The 21,510-nt window shown below is 39.1% G+C and overlaps 1 pseudogene; it reads right to left on the bottom strand.

Annotated features, from left to right (window-relative positions):
* Positions 1–12,879: 12,879 nt before the first annotated feature.
* Positions 12,880–20,104, bottom strand: LOC125777565 (zinc finger MYM-type protein 1-like; annotated as a pseudogene).
* Between the last annotated feature and the right edge of the window lie 1,406 nt (positions 20,105–21,510).

The raw sequence follows: 21,510 nt of genomic DNA, 5'->3' as shown, positions 1-21,510 counted from the left end.
CTACCACTTAAAATACCGTAAAAACGCTATTCGGTGCAAACCAGGTTGCACATTTTCTGAAAACGCTTTAGAGAGTCGCTGATGACGGGTAGTGATTCTCTGAAAAATTCTCACCGTCTTTACATTAGAGATCGAACCTCTGGTACCCAATATCTGGTAGACACAGGTTCCGATTTATCGGTTTTCTCAAAAGAGTGGTCGAAAAATGCAACACTAACAATTGGTCATACGCTAGAAGCAGCAAACGGATCCATCATCCAAACATACGGAAAACGTTTATTATCTCTTAATCTAGGTCTTTGCCGTGATTTTTTGTGGCAATTTATCATCGCCGACGTCACAAAACCAATCATTGGGGCTGACTTCTTGCGTCACTTTGACTTATTAGTCGACCTCAAGCGAAGATGTCTACTCGACGGAAGTGCTGGATTAACATCACCCGCTTTAATTGTTCCAATAACGAATACAATTTTCATCCGATCAGTTAAAGAGGATACAATATACCACAAACTGCTACGAAATTTTCCGCAGATTACAAATCCAGACAGGGTAACAAGAGGGAAGAAACACAACACTTTCCACCACATACGGATAAACTGCAAGCTGCACGTCACAAGTTTGATAATGTAATCAAACTGGGAGTCGCTCGACCTTTGAACAGTCCATGGGCATCGCCACTGCACCTAACTGCGAAAAGCACTGGGGGATGGCGACCTTGTGGAGACTACCGCAGTCTAAATGCTCGTACAATTCCAGACAAATACCCCGTACGCTTCCTTGAGGACTTTACCGCAACATTACATGGTGAAAACATTTTTTCAGCTATAGATTTGGTTCGTGCATTTAACCAAATCCCGGTCGCACCAGAAGACATTTCTAAAACAGCCATTGTAACGCTTTTTGGACTATTTGAGTTTCCTTATATGACCTTTGGTCTAAGAAACGCAGCTCAAACGTTTTAAAGGTTCATCGATGAAGTAACACGAGATCTTCCATTCTTATTCGTATATATCGACGACATCCTGGTAGCTTAGCCAATGAGCGCGAATATTTGCAGCATCTTGAAATTTTATTTAAACGGCTTCAAGATTATGGATTAGTCATTGGGTCGGCTTTAGTATACCGTCCCAGGATTTTGGGAATAAAAAGGGTATGGTCGGATAGACGAGATACTCCTGATCACGAATATATATGATCATAGCCGCAGGAAGCTTATAGTTTCCGAGTTATTCGCGTTTAAAGTTGACAATATTTTATTTACATATTTTCGATATATAAAATTAATTTTGCACTTATATTTTTCAATTTTATATACACTAATACACCACTTATTCATTTGCATACATTTATTTTATATACTATAGTGCAAAAATTGCTTTTAATATACATTTCAATCGTTGTTGAATTATTATTATTTTAGAATAACAAATGAATTACAAACTGTCAAATAACCAGTGTTACCTTATCGACATCATTTGTAAAAAAAAATTTGTAAATTTGTCAAATAAACAGTATTACCATACTAAAATATTTTACAAACTAAAATAAAAAAAATATAAGGAAATTGAAAATTCTCAAGCGTTTTTGAGAAACGAAAAATATAATACTTAGGGATGCGCAATTTTAACTCACTCCAATTACCTGTCGCGAAAGATTTATAAACTGTTACGGTAACGAAAACGCGTGCGTTCGTTTCAGCGGTTCAATTCAATGCCAGTTCTTTATTTCTTAATTCAATTGCTGAGCCTAAATCTTAAAACTAACAGCTTAAACTAGTGGTAACATAAATATGTAGTAATAAGGGGTAAGTATAATCATCTTCAACTTTTCGTTCAATATTGTAACAGATTATGGTAAGTATTAAGGTAAGTAGTAGATTGGTATTACGAATGCCTTATCAAGGTAAGTATTTTAAAATAGATTTTCTTAATTTAATTTTTAACAATTCAATAGTTTATAATTTTTATAATTCAATATTTTACAATTCATTTATTATTTTTATTTTAGGTATAAATTTGTAGATATGTCGCTTGACGCAACACCGGCCACCTTGACAGGATCAATTTCCTTCAACCTCCATTGGAAGCAAGACCAGCTTGTGGATGGGACGCTTAATTGTGCCCGCCTTAGTCGCCACGTCTGCGACTCGCACCTTGCCGTCTTGCCCTTCGACGGTGACGACGACGCGTCCGAGTACCCACTGCTGTGGCGGCACGTTGTCCTCGTGGACGAGGACGAGGTCGTTGAGCTGCAGATTGCGGGTGGGGTGCAGCCACTTGTTGCGTTCCTGAAGTCCCGTGAGGTATACTTTGGACCACTGTCGCTAAAACTGTTGCTTGAGACAGCAAACAAGTTGCCATCTCTCGCAACAACGAACTGGGTCCACTGGCACTTGCTCTGGAGGTAATGCTCGCAGGGAGCACCCTATCAGCAAATGCGCTGGGGTTAGTGCCTCGCCGTCGTTGCGGTCCTGGCTCAACTGTGTTAGAGGCCGAGAATTGAGGATGGCCTTCACTTTTGCCAGTAGGGTTGACAGTTCCTCTGCGGTCAGTAGCGCGTTGCCGATTACGCGAACGACGTGATGCTTGGCGGACTTCACCGCGGCTTCCCATAACCCGCCGAAGTGCGGCGCCTGCGGTGGTATAAAGATGAAGCTGCACCCTTCGTCTGCTGCGAATCTCTTCAGGTCTGGACCCATTGCTAGAAACGCCTCCTTAAATTCGCGCAGCTTGCGGTCGGCGCCGACGAAATTGGTGGCGTTGTCGCTGAATATCTTCGTCGGCATTCCTCGACGTCCAATGAACCTTTTTAGGGCGAGAATAAATGAATTAGAAGATAGGTCCGAAACTAATTCTAAATGTTCTGCTTTTGAAGTGAAGCAAACGAAAACTGCAATATATGTTTTTACGGCTGGTCGACCGCGTATTTTTAGAGTTGTGTGTATCGGACCACAAAAATCTATGCCACATATAAGAAAGGGCCGTAATGCTCGAAGTCTTTCGACTGGCAAATTTCCCATTATTTGGTTTTGCAACTTCGGCTTGTAATGAAAACAATGTATACAGGTTCTTACGGTTCTACTGCAAGCTTCTCGGGCATTAATTAGCCATATGCGTTCTCGAAGAAGCGCAACTAACGCTTTAACCCCAGCATGGTGATTTCGAATATGCAGGAACCGTAAATACGTTATAACGAAGTGCGAACTTTTGTTTAATAAAAGCGGAAATTTGGCATCGTATGGGAGAGGTGCATTTAATAGGCGACCTCCTACTCGGATCAATTTGAATTACGGCGACATCTCCGAGTACTCATGCAAAAACGGGTTGAGTTTTTGCAAGTTTGCGTGTAGCGTGGTACCTTTACGCAATTTTTAAATAACATCCGAAAATTCTGAATGTTGGACCACTTGTGCAATTTTTAGAAAACTCAAGTTTAGCTCTTCTGAAGTCAGATCTTGTCCCATGGAGGATTTTGGTGGTCGTCTGATCCATCGTAATATGTATGCGACCACACGAAGCAATTTTTTATGAGAAGAGAATTTTTCAATAAGGTCCAATATTGAATTTTTCTCAGCAGTCGAAATTAATGTAAATGTATTTTTCTTCTTTTCTAATGCTTCGTCTTGTGGTGAGAGCTGGAAGTGGTTATTAATTGGCCATAATGCAGGGTCTTCTAGGAGGAACTGTGGACTGCCAAACCATATTGAATTATTCAATTCGTCCACGTTACAACCCCGAGACACTTGATCCGCAGGATTTTGTTTCGTTGGCACATGTCGCCAATGTACTTTGTCAGTCAACTCTTGGATTTCGGACACTCTGTTTGCGACGAAGGTTTGTAGTGAAGATGGATGTGTTTTAATCCAATGTAAAACGATTTCAGAGTCTGTCCAAAATGTAATATTTTCGAAATGTCGACTCAACATAGGCGCTACTCTTGACCATGATTTCGAAAGAAGATGTGCTGCCGAGAGCTCAAGACGTGGAAGAGATTTGGTCTTCAGCGGAGCCACTCTAGACTTTACAGTAAGCAGCATGCATTTAATACCACTAGCAGATTGGCTTCGTATGTATATGCACCATCCGTACGCCCTTATTGAGGCGTCGGAGAAGCCATGTATTTGGCAGATGGCACTCGACTCAACGTTTACGTAACGAGGAATGCTTATCGATGAGAGCTGCATTAGGTTGGCTTTAAAGTTCTGCCAGTTAGTGTCAAGGCGCAATGGAATCGACTCATCCCAATCTAGTTTTTGGATCCAAAGCTCTACAAATAAGAATTTTGCTTTGGTAACTAGTGGGGCTAGTAATCCAAGAGGATCAAAAAGGCGAGCAGAAACAGACAATATGTTTCGCTTAGTGGCTCGCAGATCATTAAAATTGTCATCTAAAACAAATCGAAACAAATCCTCTTTCGGCAGCCAATGGATTCCTAACGTTTTAGTGGAACTTTTGTCATTGAAGCTTAATGACTTTTCAGTGCAATCACTGTCGAAAAATTTAGGGTGGTTCGAAAACCACTTCGTTAAGGTGAATCCTGCCGAGTTTAATATTTTAATTACCTCACTTCTCAAAAGATCTAGAGACTCAAAATTTTCGGACCCTGTTAATAAATCATCAACATAAAAGTCTCTTTTGATGGCCAATGAACCGAGTGGATATTTCATCGTATTGGCATCACTGAGCATTTGCAAACACCGTTTTGCGAGAAATGGAGCAGGCGCAGTGTCGTATGTTACGGTGTTAAGACGAAAAATTTGAATTTCCTCAGAAAGATGCTCTCTCCACACAATAAGTTGACAATTTCTGTCTTCTTCATGCATAATTATTTGACGGTACATTTTAGTAATGTCCGCTGTTAGTGCAAACTTACATATGTGAACGAAAATGAAGAAGAGTTGAATATAATTCTTCTTGGATGGTAGGACCTACCATCAAAAGTTCATTCAACGCAGTTGAAGATCGACTCGAAGCATCAAAGACAACACGTAATTTGGTTGTTGTGCTCTCGGGCCTTAAAACGCATTGATGCGGAATGAAGTAGTGTGGTTCACTCGGGATCTTATTGTTCGTTGGGCTCATGTGACCCAATGCTCTATATTCATTCATAAAGTCCAGATACCTTTTACGAAGTTCTGGATCTTTTAATGTCCTTCTCTCAAGGGCCTGAAACCGCCGAACTGCGGTTTCATATGAGTGACCGAGTAACTTACGGTCAGCTTTAAAGGGCATTCTGACTTGAAGCCGTCCTGAAGGCAATACTTGAGTAGTATTAACGAAATAATTTTCCCACTCTTGTTGCTCTGGTGTGAATTTGATGCCATTTGATTCTAAAGGTAATTCTTCTAGAGCCCAAAATTTTTGGACTACTGAATCTATTGACGTAAAGTCTTCTTCAGCTTGGCATAATGTGCTGTGTAATTTGGAAGGAGAACTTAGATTGCTGACGTATTTGCCAGATACAACCCACCCTAAAAGAGTTTTCTGTAATGTTGGTTGATTAGGACCATTTTTAATTTGGTCGACAGCTAGAAGATCGAAAAATATTTCTGCACCCAATAAGATGTCAACTTTTTTACATTTGTGGAATTCTGGATCAGCCAATTCAATATTGTGCGGAATTTTCTAGCCATTAATATTGATATTATGGTCTGAATGATTTGCCGAAATACGTCGCATTATCCAGAATTCCGCCGAAAATTCGTAGTTGTTTACCCGCGACTTAACAAACGCGCTTAATTAAGTCCCCACTTTCGTATTGGAATTGCCGATCCCTATTACGTTTAATGTTTTCTGTTGTCGTCGAATCCGCAACTTCTGTGCCAAGTCCTCCGTCATGAACTTGACCTGGGAGCCTGAGTCCAGCAACGCTCTCGCAGGTAGGTACTCTCCACAACTGGTCCTCATTTGAATCACTGCTGTTGCCAACATGACCCGATCCGGCATACTGGCTGTATGCGTGGCATGAGTGGTTGATGGTTGCGGATGAGCTGCAGCGGGGAAGGAAACCGGATACTGGTGCAATAATGTGTGATGCGATCGATTGCACACATCTTTCCGCTCTGCACTTAGAGACAGTGTGTCCCTTACGCAAACAATTTATGCATAAGGGCACCGATTTCACGAACTCGAACCTCTGCTGCACCGGAAGCGCATTGAAAGTGGGGCAATCAAAAAAAAAAAACACATTGTCTATCTCTTTTTAACTTGTTGGTTAAAAAGAGCTAGCGTTATTTTAGCGAAGCGTAACAAACTCAGCTCATTCACATTCATAAAATCGGTGCACATACAAAACAATTATTTAAAAAAAAAAAACAGACGCGAAATAGTAACCAGACGGTCCATGTTCCATTGCGATGCTATGTTCGTCACTATCCGTTTCTACTATCGAGTGACATTAGTTTTATCTAAAAAGTTGTATGGTGTAAAAGAATATACTTATGTATTTGTTTTTTGTCGGATTATTTAATTAGGTAAGTAGGTGGAGGATGGAGTCATGTGTAGAAGTTCACGCAAGTGAGGAAAGTTCTCTGATCGCCATTCACTTGGGAGTGGCCAGAAACGATGTGACCAAAGATGCTTTTTATGAGTGCTTGGAGCGCACTTATGAGAGATGCCCCCGCCACGATGTCAAAATCGTGCTTGGCGACTTTAACGCCAGGGTGGGCCAAGAAGGTATCTTTGGCACTACGGTCGGTAAATTCAGCCTCCACGAGGAAACATCCCCAAATGGGTTGAGGCTGATCGACTTCGCCGGGGCCCGAAATATGGTTATCTGTAGTACTAGATTCCAGCATAAGAAGATACATCAAGCTACCTGGCTGTCTCCGGATCGAAAAACCACTAACCAGATCGATTATGTTGTGATAGACGGAAGACACGTCTCCAGTGTTTTAGATGTGCGTGCGCTCCGAGGACCTAACATTGACTCGGACCACTATATTGTTGCAGCCAAAATTCGCACCCGCCTCTGTGCAGCAAAAAACGCACGCCCACAAACACAAGGAAGGTTCGACGTCGAGAAGCTGCAATCACAACAGACAGCCGAACGATTCTCTACTCGGCTTGCACTCCTGCTCTCTGAGAGCACTCGTCAACAACTCGGTATAAGGGAACTGTGGGACGGCATTTCAAACTCCTTACGTACAGCTGCAACCGAAACCATTGGTTTTCGGAAAGTGCAAAAGAACAGCTGGTACGACGAGGAGTGCCGTGTCGCAGCGGAGAGAAAACAGGCTGCCTACCTCGCAACGTTACGATCGACCACAACACGTGCGGGATGGGATAGATACCGAGAGTTGAAGAGGGAAGCGAGACGCATTTGCAGACAGAAGAAAAAAGAGGCCGAAATGCGTGAGTACGATCAGCTTGATAAGCTGGCCGACAGGGGTAATGCTCGAAAATTCTACGAAAAAATGCGGCGGCTTACAGAAGGTTTCAAGACCGGAGCATACTCCTGTAGAACCCCCAAAGGTGATCTAGCCACCGATGCCCAGAGCATACTTAGATTATGGAGGGAACACTTCTCCAGCCTGCTGAATGGCAGTGAAAGCACAACACCAGGAGAAGGCGAACCCGATTCCCCAATCGATGACGATGGAGCAGACGTTCCATTACCCGGCCATGAAGAAGTTCGAATAGCAATTGCCCGCCTGAAGAACAACAAAGCGGCAGGGGCCGACGGATTGCCAGCCGAGCTATTCAAACACGGCGGCGAAGAACTGATAAGGAGCATGCATCAGCTTCTTTGTAAAATATGGTCGGACGAAAGCATGCCCAACGATTGGAATCTAAGTGTGCTCTGCCCAATCCATAAAAAAGGAGACCCCACAATCTGCGCCAACTACCGTGGGATTAGCCTCCTCAACATTGCATATAAGGTTCTATCGAGCGTATTGTGTGAAAGATTAAAGCCCACCGTCAACAAACTGATTGGACCTTATCAGTGTGGCTTCAGACCTGGTAAATCAACAACCGACCAGATATTCACCATGCGCCAAATCTTGGAAAAGACCCGTGAAAGGAGAATCGACACTCACCACCTATTCGTCGATTTCAAAGCTGCTTTCGACAGCACGAAAAGGAGCTGCCTTTATGCCGCGATGTCTGAATTTGGTATCCCCGCAAAACTAATACGGCTGTGTAAACTGACGTTGACCAACACGAAAAGCTCCGTCAGGAAGGACCTCTCCGAGCCGTTCGATACCAAACGAGGTTTCAGACAAGGCGACTCCCTATCGTGCGACTTTTTCAATCTGCTGCTGGAGAAAATTATTCGAGCTGCAGAACTGAATCGAGCAGGTACAATCTTTTATAAGAGTGTACAGCTGCTGGCGTATGCCGATGATATTGATATCATCGGTCTCAACACCCGCGCCGTTAGTTCTGCTTTCTCCAGACTGAACAAGGAAGCAACGCAAATGGGTCTGGCAGTGAACGAGGGCAAGACGAAATATCTCCTGTCATCAAACAAACAGTCGTCGCACTCGCGACTTGGCTCCCACGTCACTGTTGACAGTCTTAACTTTGAAGTTGTAGATAATTTCGTCTATTTAGGAACCAGCGTTAACACCACCAACAATGTCAGCCTAGAAATCCAACGCAGGATTGCTCTTGCCAACAGGTGCTACTTCGGACTTAGTAGGCAATTGAAAAGTAAAGTCCTCTCTCGACGAACAAAACCCTAACTCTATAAGTCGCTCATAATTCCCGTCCTGCTATATGGTGCAGAGGCTTGGACGATGACAACAACCGATGAGTTGACGTTGCGAGTTTTCGAGAGAAAAGTTCTGCGAAAGATTTATGGTCCTTTGCGCGTTGGCCACGGCGAATATCGCATTCGATGGAACGATGAGCTGTACGAGATATACGATGACATTGACATAGTTCAGCGAATTAAAAGACAGCGGCTACGCTGGCTAGGTCATGTTGTACGGATGGATGAAAACACTCCAGCTCTGAAAGTATTCGACGCAGTACCCGCCGCGGGAAGCAGAGGAAGAGGAAGACCTCCACTCCGGTGGAAGGACCAAGTGGAGAAGGACCTGGTCTCGCTTGGAATATCCAATTGGCGCCACGTAGCGAAGAGAAGAAACGACTGGCGCGCTGTTGTGGACTCGGCTATAATCGCGTAAGCGGTGTCAACGCCAGTAAAGAAGAAGAAGTAGTTTTATCTGCGGCAGGCACACTAATGCAAATGCAAACTATGTAAGCTCCTTTTGCGCAGCTTCACTAAACGCGAAACGTCTTGAAGTAATCACTTTCACTTAAATTAATACTTTCAGCACATATATTTACCTATAAAACCCAAATTAAAGTATTTGCGCACGCAACACGTGTTTCTGTTAGAATGATCGATGGAAAAATGTAAGCGTCAACTTCCCTGTCATCGTATGGAGAAACAGTAAAATTAAATGGGAAATGGTTGTGACAAATACTTTTACATTTAAAAAACTGTAATCAAAAGAAAATTAAATACGAAACCTTTAAAACAACTATTTTTATATTAGATTTTAATAAGATGATTTTTAAAAGCACAGCAGCTTTTGATTCAAAAGTGCCGCATTTAAAAAAAGAATTTGAATCAAGAGCAAATACTTTTGTTTTACTGTACTTTAACTGCAGAAAGTATTTGATTTAACTGCGGGGTTTTTTCAGTGTACAATATCGCTGAGGGTGATGAAAAAAATAAACAAGAAGAATATTATAATCAGCATATCGTAGAGAAAGAATTATCCAGAAAGGAAAAGAAGTATGATAAGGAGGAAGTGAATGCCAATGTGGTAGTGTACGATTTACAAGCCGTCATGCAGATTCCTAAGGGCGATGTCTCAGTTTTTTATTATAAATCAAAACTAAATGTACTTAATTTTACAATCTACGATCTATAGAGTAACGAATGTGAATGTTTTGTTTGGGATTAATCCAATGGGCATAGAGGTATTAACGAGTTGGGTTCGTGCGTTCTTCGGTTTTTGAATAAAAGAGCTTTGTCAGGTGATGAAGATTTCATCTTTTATTCTGATAATTGTGCGGGCCAGCAAAAAAATAAGTTCATGGTGACCCTCTACCTCTACGCCATATCTCATCTCAACGTAAAAAGCATAACTCATAAGTACCTGATCAAAGGCCACACACAAAACGAGGGAGATTCCGCCCACTCTTTAATTGAACGTCAAGTGAAACGACAGCTGAAAGGTGGTCCAATGTACACACCAGAGTCATTCATATCTGCAATTCGTGGAGCCAAAAAAATGGAAAGGCATTTAACGTTACGGAACTATGCTTTGAAGACTTCTATGATATGAAGGCTTTAGCAACTGAAATGGGACTCCAAAATATGGCACAGGTAAAAATTTGGTGGTGGTTCTGCAAGTTCGGCGCGATTCACCAAACACCATTTTCTTTAAAACATCTTATAACGATGTCGAATTATATTATTAAAAAGAAAAACACGAAGGATATTACACTGACAAGAGCATTTTATACAAAACCTCAGATAGCGGACTGCAAAAAAAAAAGATCTGCTAGAATTGATCCAGAAAAATCACATTCCTAAGTATTATAGACCTTTTTACGAGCAATTGTAATCCTTATTCATTTATTTTTTTGCTTTTATTTTTTAATTTATGTTCCTTCATTTTTGTACCTGAAGTAATATTTTATGTTAATTTTTATGTTACAATAAAATATGCAATGAACGCAATAAATTTTATTTTATATCCATGTTTTTTTTCTCTTATAATGTTTAGCAACGCGAAAATATAATGCAGTCATAAATCAGAATTTGCAAAAGGTTTCGAGCTATAAATCTTTTTGTTATTTGCAGTAACGCCACAATTTATTTGACCAAATTGGACCCTAATCTTACTTTCATCTACAAATTTAATAAATATACATCAATTCAAAAACTAAAAATGCGTCTTCTGTAATATCACTATATTTAAGTTATGACGACGTTGCAGCAAATGAGCGATATGTATGTACATATATACACTGGACACAATACAATATAACAATTCAATCTAATATAAAGTGAAAAGGGAGAGCCAAACACTGAAAGTGCACTTGTTTTGATGTTTGCTTTTTTTTTGTTTGCACTGCTTTCAGTAAATCGCACTCGTTACCTGGTGCGTCGGCTGTTGCCGGCGCTTACGTCCCTTTTGCAGAGAATGCAGCGAAACTGTTTGAAACGTTTTGGTGGAATTTTTTGTAAATCACCGTACCTACCGGTTTTCCAGTTTCTTTACACTTATGTATATTTTGCTTGTCTTTTTTACTTCTTTTTATTCTTTTTAGAAATTTGGTAGTACAGGTAAGTAGAAATTTTTTCTTTGTTTTTAGCACACACTCTATATCACGTATGTAGTTACATACATATACATATGTATATAAATTCGTATGTATATTTTATTTATTGTAGGTAATTTTCCCTTTTTTTAATTTCTTTTGTCTCATTTTTAACTATTTGCTGCTGTGCACATCACTTCACTAACTCGAATGTACATATGTATGTACATAAGTCTTCTTCTTAATTGGCGTAGACACCGCTTATGCGATTATAGCCGAGTTAACAAGCGCACGCCAGTCGTTTCTTCTTTTCGCAAAGTGGTGCCAATTGGATATTCCAAGCGAGGCCAGGTCTTTCTCCACTTGGTCCTTCTAACGGAGTGGAGGTCTTCCTCTTCCTCTGCTTCCCGCGGCGGGTACTGCGTCGAATACTTTCAGAGCTGGAGTGTTTTCGTCCATCCGAACAACATGACCTAGCCAGCGTAGCCGCTGTCTTTTAATTCGCTGAACTATGTCAATGTCGTCGTATATCTCGTACGCTCATCGCTCCATCGAATGCGATATTCGCCGTGGCCAACGCGCAAAGGACCATAAATCTTTCGCAGAACTTTTCTCTCGAAAACTCGCAACGTCGACTCATCTGTTGTTGACATCGTCCAGGCCTCTGCACCATATAGCAGGACGGGAATTATGAGTGACTTATAGAGTTAGGGTTTTGTTTGTCGAGAGAGGACTTTGCTTCTCAATTGCCTACTTAGTCCGAAGTAGCACCTGTTGGCAAGAGTTATCCTGCGTTGGATTTCTAGGCTGACATTGTTGGTGGTGTTTACGCTGGTTCCAAGATAGAGGAAATTATCTACAACTTCAAAGTTATGACTGTCAACAGTGACGTGAGTGCCAAGTCGCGAGTGCGACGACTGTTTGTTTGATGACAGGAGATATTTCGTCTTGCCCTCGTTCACTGCCAGACCCATTTGTTTTGCTTCCTTGTCCAGTCTGGAGAAAGCAGAACTAACGGCGCGGGTGTTGAGGCCGATGATATCAATATCATCGGCATACGCCAGCAGTTGTACACTCTTGTAGAAGATGGTACCTTCTCTGTTGAGTTCTGCAGCTCGAACTATTTTCTCCAGAAGCAGGTTGTCTGAAACCTCGTTTGGTATCGAAGAGGTCCTTCCCGATCCTGACGGAGCTTTTCGTGTTGCTCAACGTCAGTTTACACAGTCGTATTAGTTTTGCGGGGATACCAAATTCAGACATCGCGGCATAAAGGCAGCTCCTTTTCGTGCTGTCGAAAGCAGCTTTGAAATCGACGAATAGGTGGTGAGTGTCGATTCTCCATTCACGGGTCTTTTCCAAGATTTGGCGTATGGTGAATATCTGGTCGGTTGTTGATTTACCAGGTCTGAAGCCACACTGATAAGGTCCAATCAGTTTGTTGACGGTGGGCTTTAATCTTTCACACAATACGCTCGACAGAACCTTATATGCGATGTTAAGGAGGCTTATCCCACGGTAGTTGGGGCAGATTGTGGGGTCTCCTTTTTTATGAATTGGGCAGAGCACACTTAGATTCCAATCGTTGGGCATGCTTTCGTCCGACCATATTTTACAAAGAAGCTGATGCATGCTCCTTATCAGTTCTTCGCCGCCGTGTTTTAATAGCTCGGCCGGCAATCCATCGGCCCCTGCCGCTTTGTTGTTTTTCAAGCGGGCAATTGCTATTCGTACATAAGTATGTACATATAAAATATGTATTTAAATTGTCGTTTCGCTTATATAGGGATCACTCCACTTTAAAGTAACATCTTCGTACTTTAACTTTAATGTAAGTATATGTACGTCAGTATAACTTTTTTTTGTACACATGTATGTATGTATATGTTTGTTTTAGGTGTTTAACTATATAACGCAAAGGTTATATTCATTTTATATATTTTTCCACTAATTTCACTTAGCCGAGCCGAAAACCGAGATCCGAAAGGAATTAAAGACAGGTAATTGGTTCGAAAGAATTATTTATCCACTAAATTGTTTTACACTTTTTAATTGTTTTTCAGTTTTAAATCTTTTTTTTAACTACGCACAGGTCCCTGCTCGGGCGCCATGAAAATTCTCAAGCGTTTTTGAGAAACGAAAAATATAATAGTTAGGGATGCGCAATTTTAACTCATTCCAATTACCTGTCGGTTCAATTACAATGCCAGTTCTTTTTTTCTTAATCTAATTGCTAAGCCTAAATCTTAAAACTAACGGCTGAAACTAGAGGTAACATAAATATGTATTAATAAGGGGTAAGTACAGTGGCGTAGCTAGCATAGGTGACACCCGGGGCGGATTTTGAAGGTGTCACCCCAAAACTCAATCAAAACTTTTAAAGTAAAAAAATAATCATTTACATTTTATTAAAACACGAGTATTACAAATATTATATTAGTATATAATGTGAAAAAATTAAAATTTCTTCCTTCTAGCTTTGACACTTGCAAACTCTGAAATCACGTCTTCAAAATTTATATTTTGTGTTGCTTCATGTTCTATCGTTAAAATACCAAGATTGTTTAATCTGGTTTCAGTCATTGTAGACCGCAAGTAATTTTTAATTAATTTTAATTTGCTGAAACTTCTCTCACATGAAGCGACTGATGCACATATTGTCATAAATAACTTTAATGCAACCGTTAGATTCGGAAGAGAAGCTGTAAAGTCCCATTCCACAATGAATTTCAAATAGTCCAGCGTCACCCAATTAGAGACAGTGATATTAGCCGCTTTTAAATGTCTTCTCAATCTTGGTATTTCTAAAAGTAGTTCTGTTTCTGATACTTCATCGTAAAGGTTAATAAATTTTGATATAGCAAATTTTAACTGTTCAGTGTTTGCCAAAAGCAAGGTCTTTGACTGCACAACTTCAAACAATGAAGCTACGTCTTTAATGGACTTTACTCGTGTTTCGAGTTCAATATTGAATCTGTCAATACATTCTAACATGTCCTTTTGAAGTTCCGCTCTAAGTGTAAGTCCAGTATCGGTGGCTAACTCACCGGGCAAGCGTTTCTTGCGACGAATTCGTCGTTCCATCGAAATGTTGTATTCTTCCGATTTTTGTACAGCAAAATCTATTGCCTCTCCTGCTAGATGCAACCGTTTCTCTCCAATGAATAGACGATGTGCTTCTAGTTTTATGATTATTTCATCAACACATAAACCTTTACTTTGCAATGCAATCTGAGCATAGTGCACTTCCCTTAGCACATCATTCCAAAAGAAAAGAAAACAAAGAAATGAGAAATTGCACACAGCAGAGATAAGATTTTGTGCAGCACATCTAGTTTCTAAATTTACGTCTTGGTCACATAGTTCCTCAATTGCAGATATTATCCCATCAAAATTTTCCGCCAATACTTTTACTGCATCATAATGAGCACTCCAGCGCGTTGTCGAAAGTCTTTTAACAGATGCTTTGCAGTGATTGAGGAGCACTTCCCAGCGGCTTGTGGAAGTTGAAAAAAAGTTAAATATTGTCTCCACTGCTCCGAAAAATGTAACACAATTCACATTTTGTGCAAACGAATGTTGGCCGCATAAATTAATTGAATGATCTATACAACCAATAAAAATTGCTTTATTGTTTTTTTCTTTTATAATAGCTTGCACTCCCCCGTGTACACCACTCATAACTGCAGCATTATCATAGCCTTGAGAACGACACATCATAATATCTAAGCCATCGTTTTCAAGCTTCTTTAGTATTTCAGCGCTTAAATCAGCTGCTTTTTTTCCATGTAAGGGAAAAAATCCTAAGAATACTTCTTTGACTTCTACTTTTCTATTATTAATTTTTACATAACGAATTACTTCGGACATTTGATCGACATGTGAAACGTCAGGTGTGCTATCAAACATGATTCCGAAATATTTGGCCGATTTAATTTCGTTGACAAGCTGACATTTTACGTGATTAGCTAAAACATTTATGAACTCATTTTGTATTTCTGGCGATAAATATGTTACTTTAGGTGATTTTTCCTGCTCCAAATATAATATATGTTCTTTGAGTACAGCATCATACTTTGACAGCAGTTTAACTAGTTCTAAGAAATTACCTTTATTGGTAGACCCTTGGGTTTCATCATGTCCACGAAATGCTAAGTTTTGTTTAGCTAAAAACAAAGTTATATCAAATAATCTAGATAAAAGATTTTTCCACTTCTGTTTTTCCGTATTCATTAATTGCAAGGTTGCGTCATCTATTGCGGTGTGAGTTTTTAATCTCATTTCCAATGTTTTCCACTTTTCGAAATTTTCTAAATGATCACATGAAGTTTCATGGTTCAATACTTTAGGATTTAGTTTCCACCACTTCTGAAATCCAGTTGTTAATGTTCTTTGTATGTTACCGACAGCAAAAACAGTACAGGTTATTTGATATAGGAAAAAATACCATCCATGATCGTAGAATTTTTTCACCACTAGGCATCTCTTTATAAAACCATTCCTGTGAAAGATGACGAGAATCACCTTTAATATTTGAACCATGACGAGATACAGCAGGAAATGGTCCTTCTTTGTTCTGGAAATGTTCACTCCCCTTTTTTACTATGTCAATGCGAACATTATTGGGCACCGGTAAACTCCAATGTGAAACATCTCTCAAGTGTTGCACTTGATCGGTCGTCTTCATTGATTCTGTATTGTCGATGTTGCTATCTGAATGTGATTTTTCAAGATGTGAATCATTACTTTCGTCAGCAGGAGACTCGGGTACTTTACTTGAACTTTGGCCGTTATCTGCTTTTGTGATTAAAAAATTAATAAATTTTAAAATCTAAATACAAAAAAATAATATCTCTTCTTAAAAATTAAATTTTTTTATCAAAAATTAAAAGCTGGTATAATAAATTAATAAATGAGATAGTAACTTTTACAACATATTAAATAATTATATTCATAACATCAAAAAGTACTGACTAGATTGAATTTATTACCATTTGAATGTTGTGTGTGTTCTATGAACTGTAATACAATAAGTGCTATGTCAGCATTGAAATTTTTACTAACCATATATTAATATTTCTTTTTAATGGATTCTAATAATAACTACACAATTTATAAATAATTGCTATTCTCTTTACAAATATTACAAATACTATCTGTAAGAATACTTCTACTAATTTTTAATATATGTATAGTAAAAAATTCTATTATTATTTAAAATGCAGATAACACAATTTGCTTTACAGTTTTTGATTTTAATAAACTGATTAGTAATTTTTTGAAACCTTAGTTATTATAATTTATCTAACCGAGATTTAAATTTTCGTTTAGGCTTAGTAAATATAGATAGAAGAGAGATAACTTTTGCCATTTATATAAAATATGTCCATTTGTACTGATGTGCCCGGAGTATTTGGTACTGGGCTTTTTCCTAATAATTGTTTTACTGGATGTCTTTCGTACTTATTCTCTTTACAGTTAATGCAATTCTGTACTACGTTTTCTGTATCTTTCTTGAGTGTTGGCCAATAGCATGTTTCTAATATCTCTTTATAGTTATTGAGCGCGTTTCTATGTGCCCTTTTGTGCGTAAAGTCTAAAATGTTTTCTCTATCTATTTGTTCAGTGATGTCATGCAGTTTAGTTTGTGTGAATACTTTGAAATATGTAGAAAATATATTTGTTATCCTCTCTTTCAACTTATGCCATGTTTCCAAGTCTGTGTGAAGAGCTGTTACAATTTTTGGTTTCATTACTTGCTTCAGCGTTTCTATTAAGTATTCTTCGGTATTAAATTTTACTTGAAACCGTTCGTGTCGTGGGAATATAGTTGATGCAGTTTTTTCATTCGTTTCTGACGGTATTAATTCAACTTGAGTACGGAAGAAATTTAAGGGTTTTGCAATCATTTTAATGCATCTGAGTGCTGAAGACTCTGCGGAGTGGATTGATGTGTCTGACAGTGTATTTACTTGTCTAGATAGTGCGTCTGCGACCACGTTCTCGTGTCCAGGTTTGTATTTTAATTTAGCACCATATTCCTCTATTAGGTTTTTCCATCTTTTGAGTTTAGTGTTTGGATTTTTTTCTGATATCGAAAATATAAGTGACTGGTGATCTGTGTAAATTGTCAGGTCGGCTATTCCGTACAGGTAATTTCTTAGTTTCTGTAGTGCCCAAATTATGGCTAACATTTCCTTTTCATTTGTGGAATAGTTTTGTTCTGTGGTTGTCAATGTTCTTGATATAAAGGAAATTGGGTTTCTACCCTGACTCAGTACTGCTCCTATTGCGTGGTTACTGGCGTCTGTGGTTAGATCGAATCCCTTTTCAAAGTCCGGCTGATATAGCTCTACCTTTTCTTTTAGTTTTTCTTTTATTTCTTCAAGGGCCTTGAGTGCCTGTTCGTCTAATTTAATTTTCACATTTTTGCTTTTATTTTTTGATATACTACCGTTTTCTCCCTTTAAGTAAATCGTTAATGGCTTGCATATATGTGCGAAGTTCTTCACGAATTTCCTGTAGTAGGAAGCTAATCCTAAAAATGAGCGTAATTCTTTTAGTGTCTCCGGTGTTTTATACCTATCTATAGCATCTATTTTCCCTGGGTCTACTGTAATCCTTCCGTTATTTATTATGTGTCCCAGGAATTCGGTTTTAGTTTGAAAAAAATTTGACTTTTCCTCGGAGATCTTCATATTAGCGGTATGGAGCGTCTGTACAATTTTTGTGATATCCTTAATGTGTTGCTCTGGGTCAGCAGAGTAAGACATCATCGATATAGACATATGCGCATTTTCCAATGTATGGTCTCAGAATGTCATCTACACATCTTTGAAATGTGGCTGGAGCGTTCTTTAGGCCGAACGGTAGGCGAAGGAACTCATATTTTGCCCCATTGACTGAAAATGCAGTCTTTTCCTTATCTTCTGGTTTAATCATTATTTGGTGAAATCCAGACCTAGAGTCTAATGTTGTAAAGTATCTTATATATATTATATCCGGTATGGGATATCTATCTGGTATTGTCTGCTTGTTTAATTTTTGAAAGTCTATAACCATTCTTTTCTTTGGTTTTCCTTCCTCATCTATACCCTTTTTTGACACTGTCCATATTGGTGAATTATATGGGCTTTTACTTTCCCTAATTATTTCATTCTTTAAAAGTTTTTGTATTTCCTTTTCGACAAACTCCTGATCTGCATATGGATATGGGTATTGTCGCACCCAAACAGGTTCTTTGGATTCAGTCCTAATCTCTGCTTGTATTGTGGTGGTGAAAGGTAACAGTTCATTATTGTAATTATTCTGCATTAGTTCCTTGATTTCTTTCTCATATTTTTTATCTCCTATAGAGTAATTTATTTGCTCCCTACTATCTTCAGTAGTTTTTTCAAATGTTACTGAGTATTCAAATAAATCTATTTTTGCTTTCATTTTTCTTAACGCGTCCTCTCCTAGTATTATATCAAACTCTTTTAGTTCTTCTGCTTCAAAAAAATCTAAGTCAAATCCTACTAGATTGATTTCTCTCTTGTGAGTAACTGTTGAACTCCCGTGTAATGTATTGAATTTAATAGGTTTGTCTAATTTAATTCTTTCTGCAAATGGATAATTTTTACTCACATAGCTACTAGTTGCACCTGAATCTATCAGTATATGCACGAATCTTCCATTAGGTGCAGTGCGTCTTAACGTCGGAAGACCGTGGTATCTTATTATAAAATGTTTCTGTCTATTATTATTTCTATAACTTACACTAGGTGCTTCATTGTAAAGTGACTCCTGGTCGTCTTCTTTTGTGTCTCCCACTTAGTTAAGGCGTTGTGTTTTCCTCTGCTGCGAGTTTGACGTGTCTTCTCTGTCGAACTTGAATTGGTTGCCGACTCTTTGGATGACTTGTCTAAACGCATTCTGTGTTTGCCTTGCTCCCTGATGAGTGTTCATTGGCGGTTGTGGATTGTATAGTTGTCGTCTAAATCTTGTTGAAGAGGGGTCTACCTCCATTGGTTCCGTTGTTTCTTGTTGCATTTGAGGTTGTTGGTGAGAAAAATTCTGTTGGAATTGCTGTTGTGTTTGTGGTGTTTGCCATTGTCGATGGCTTCGCTGTTGTACCCTCGGTACGCTTTCCAGTTTGTGATAATGCGAGTCATGCTGCATCGTTCTAGCTATCCCATGTGCTTCCATCAGATTGATAATGCATTCTTTGTTGCTGAACTCCTCAATCCTGCGATAAATGTTCTTACTGCTTTTAGTTGCACTTCTTTTGATAGAGCACTGATCACATATTCGTTTTTATGTGTCATCTCTATTTTGGACAAAACTACATTAAGTGCCTGATTTAGCTGGTCGTAGTATATGTGTAGAGGTTTCTCTGCTTGCCTGATTCTCATCATATCTTCCTCGAGGACATAGAGTGGACGTTGGTCGGCATAAGAATCATCCAAACGATCTATGATCTCCTCAAAATTTAGTTTGGTATTACTGTTGATGAGGATTTGTGCAGCTCGTCCCGTAACCTTTCCTCTAAGCAAGATTAGGGCTTCTGTATAGATATTCTGGCCGCGGAATATCTTCACATAGTTCATTAATGTCACTGCTAGCTTTCTCCAGTTCCTATATTCGTGATAATCTCCGCTAAAGTTCGTTAGGGCTGACTTAAAGAGCCCTAAGTCGACTTCCTTGGGATCTGTGTACGTACAGACTTTGTCCTGTGCTTCTTCCACTGGTGCAGCAGTTATTTGAGCTTCGGCGAATCTTCTCTGCAAGTCCATAACCATGGCTTGAAGTGCCTGGATTTCCGCTTGTGCCTGTGCCATTTTTAAAAAATTTTTATGTTGGACCACTTTCGATACACTTGAATTTTATTTTGAATTCGTCGTTATTGAAGTCGCGAAGGATTTTATTCACTGAATCCTTTTGTTGACCGGTCCTTGCTCGGGCGCCAATTAAGAATAGTTTTTAATTACTCTTTAAAAATATATTTTCCTTCGATTCCTCGAAGGTTCCTTTTATTTAATTATTATTACACAAAATGTTATAACTAATTAAGTCTGAATTTCTATTCAAACTGAGGACAAGAGTTGTATGCGACTCACTCTTTTATAGCAGTGCAGTCAACTCGTGTCGTCTTCCTATTGGCTAATTCCGGTGGCGTGGCATCTTAGATAATGCCATGCTTTTTGTTGTTGGTCACGTGGTGGCTGTACCTTCTTGTAAGATAATGCCCCATGTGTCTGTATGTTGATCTTGTGGCTTGTTGTTGTTGGTCACGTGGTGGCTGTACTCTTGTAAGATGATGCCTCTCCATGTGTTTGTGTTTTGATCACGTTGCACATGCGTCATGTGGTATTGGCTTGTTGTTGTTGGTCACGTGGTGGCTGTACATTCTTGTAAGATGATGCCTCTCCATGTGTTTCTGTTTTGATCTTGCTATTGTTGTATATACATACATATGTGTAGTGGTAGGTAATATGAGTCATACGTGTGTGGCTGGGTGTTAACTCACGCGAGATAAAACATTTATATTCATATTCAAAATATGTTTGTAAGTTGGATTTACTTGTAAGTAAATAAATATAATAAAATTAAGTAGCTGGTTAAATAGTGTTCTTATTAACACCTTCACCGCCACATATATGTACATATGTGAAATATTAATTTAGAGGTTCTAAAAAATTATGTGGGTACTAAATATGAATGTAATGAATGGACTTTGAACTAAACCTCATAGCACTAATGTAATAATATCTGATTATCGGGTTAATGTTTTCCATACCATACCAAATATATTACATTTAGCCTCTTTAGATGAGTTTATATCACACTATATAAGTTAAGCGGAATGAAGTACAGTAGAAACTCGTTTATCCGGCCCTCAGTTATACGGATTCGCGATTATCCGGACTACCAATCGCGACCAATTTATATGTACCTACGTAGAAATTATGGAATCATGAACGTGTCGGAACTTGCATATTCCCCTCGCGTGTGTGTGTTTGTTGTTGTGCCGGTGCACCGAGAGGCAATATATGCAATTCTTGCACCGTGCAAGGGGTTTGCAAGAGCGAGAGAATACCCCTAGAGTAATACTGTGAGTCTACTACAACTGAAACGAATTCGTGATATAGCAGCAATGAAGAGAAAAAGTTGCTTACGTTAAATGACAATTACCATTTTAAACCAAATTAAACTTATTACCTACCTACTTATTTCATGATTACCA

Source organism: Bactrocera dorsalis, chromosome 1 (genome assembly GCF_023373825.1).
Source record: "Bactrocera dorsalis isolate Fly_Bdor chromosome 1, ASM2337382v1, whole genome shotgun sequence".
In the NCBI taxonomy this organism is placed as follows: Eukaryota; Metazoa; Arthropoda; class Insecta; order Diptera; family Tephritidae; genus Bactrocera; species Bactrocera dorsalis.
The sequence above is the reverse complement of the archived record's forward strand: the minus strand, read 5'-3'. Positions and strand labels throughout refer to the sequence as shown.